This window comes from Elaeis guineensis, chromosome 13, assembly GCF_000442705.2.
Source record: "Elaeis guineensis isolate ETL-2024a chromosome 13, EG11, whole genome shotgun sequence".
Lineage (NCBI taxonomy): Eukaryota > Viridiplantae > Streptophyta > Magnoliopsida > Arecales > Arecaceae > Elaeis > Elaeis guineensis.
In genome coordinates this window covers 78,019,182-78,021,210 of record NC_026005.2, presented here as the reverse complement: position 1 = coordinate 78,021,210, position 2,029 = coordinate 78,019,182, and the positions used below count along the sequence as shown (strand labels likewise).

Sequence of the window (2,029 nt, the reverse complement as noted above, 5' to 3'; positions counted from 1 at the left end):
GAATATGGAAGGATATTCACACTAGCTCCTAGATCTAGCAAGGCCTTTTTTATATTGATTTCTCCAATAACACAAGAAATTGTTGGAGCTCCAGGGTCCTTATATTTAATTGGCACATGGCTAGATAGGTATGAACTGACACTTGCAGCCAAAAATGCTTTCTTTGGTACATTAGTGGTCCTTTTCCTAGTGCAAAGATCTTTTAAAAATTTGGCATAAGTTGGAACCTGATGGATTATATCTAAAAGAGGAATATTAACTTGGACTTGTTTAAATACCTCTAAAATTTTGTCTAAATGTTCAGATTTATTGGATTTCAGTCTGTTTGGAAAAGGAGCTCTAGGACTTTTAAGTACTGGACTAGGTGAATTTTCAGTTTCTGGTGCTTGAGGTTGAAAGGTAGTAGTTTTAGAAGGTGACTCGGCAGATGAGTCATCTATATCATCAAGTGCAACTACCTTATTGTCTATTTGTTTTCCTGATCTTAAGGTATGAATGGCATTTACACCATTAACTTGGTTTCCTTGTTGGGGTCGTGGACCATTTTGGTTCCTAGGATTTGGCTCAGGTTGGCTAGGTAACCTACCATGTTCTCGTTCACTAATGGTCGAAGCCAGCTGACTTACTTGCATTTCCAGACGGGCTATAGCTTGGGTGTTATTATTTATGAGTTGACCCGTGGTTTGCATAAAGCTGGTATGTGTCTTCATCATGGCTTCTAGGCTTTTCTCTAAAGAGGTAATTTTCTTGTCATTATCATGGAAGCCTGGCGGGTTGTTCATTACTGGGTTGGACCTTAGATTTTGCTGATTGAAATTTGGATTGCCTACATTAGGATTCTGGGACCATGAGAAATTCGGGTGATTCCTCCAACCTGGGTTATATGTGGGTGCATAAGGATTGTTCAATGGTCCTTGATAGGTGGCATTCACCTGTGCACACTCATTCGAGTAGGAACATTCTTCTAAGACATGGTCTGGTGCATTGCACCCTTTACACATGGGTGCAGATATTTGATTTACATTGGCTGGTCTCTGTAATTCTAAGGCTTCCAATCTACGTGTTAAGGTTGCAATCTTGGCCTCTGATGCTAGGGTTGGTTGAATTTGATGCATTCCTCCTCTTGAAGGTGTAGCTTTATCAGGTTCCCTAGTTGTTTCCCACTGTAAATTTTTCTCGGCTAGGTCTTCTAAGAATTGCCAAGCTTCAGTAGTTTCTTTGTCCATAAATTGGCCTTGGCACATGGACTCTAGCATGGTTCTTGAGTTTGAATCTAACCCCTCATAGATGATCTGGCATAGTCTCCAAGTTTCTATTCCATGGTGTGGGCATTGGGTCAAAAGATTCTTGAAACGATCAAAGTACTTCCAAAATGATTCACCAGCTAGTTGGTAAAATTGATTTATTTCATTCCTAATCCTAGCTGTTTTATGATGGGGAAATACTTTTTTAAAAATGTTCTCACAAAGCCCTCCCAGGTAGTGACAGAATAGTTTGGCAGACTATAAAGCCACTTCTTAGCATTGTCCTTAAGGGCAAAGTTGATTAATCTAAGTTTGACCTCATCCTCTGTTAATTGCAGTTTCATGGTTGCACATACCTCCTCAAATTCTCTAATAAATATATAAGCATCCTCTAATCCTGTGAATTTTGGAAGCATATTTATGATTTGAGGTTTGATTTCAAAATTGTTAGCTGTGGGTTGTGGCAACCTGATACAAGATGGTTGGATGGAGCCAACTGGATAACACAAATCTTTAAGGGTCATGGGTTGGATTGGTTCAGCCATTGGAACAACAGGAATTGACTCAATTCTAACTAGACGACCCGACACTCTTCTCCACACACGAAGTGTACGGTTCTCGATGTTTATACAATTTTTTTTTTTTTTAATAAAATTTTTATGTATAAGGAAAAGAAAGAAAAGAGAAAAAGTTCTAAAGAGAAGATCCTAAGGAGTCCTAAATCTAAAGAAAAGTAACCAAATTAATTTAAATTTTAATTTTTTTTTTTTCAAACAAGTGAATCA

The 2,029-nt window shown here is 38.1% G+C and overlaps 1 non-coding gene across 1 annotated transcript; it reads left to right on the top strand.

Annotated features, from left to right (window-relative positions):
- The first annotated feature begins 1,314 nt into the window (after positions 1 to 1,314).
- Positions 1,315 to 1,421, top strand: LOC140853512 (small nucleolar RNA R71). Its single transcript, XR_012136582.1, has one exon. It is a non-coding gene; the product is annotated as a small nucleolar RNA R71 (small nucleolar RNA).
- The last annotated feature ends 608 nt before the right edge of the window (positions 1,422 to 2,029 follow it).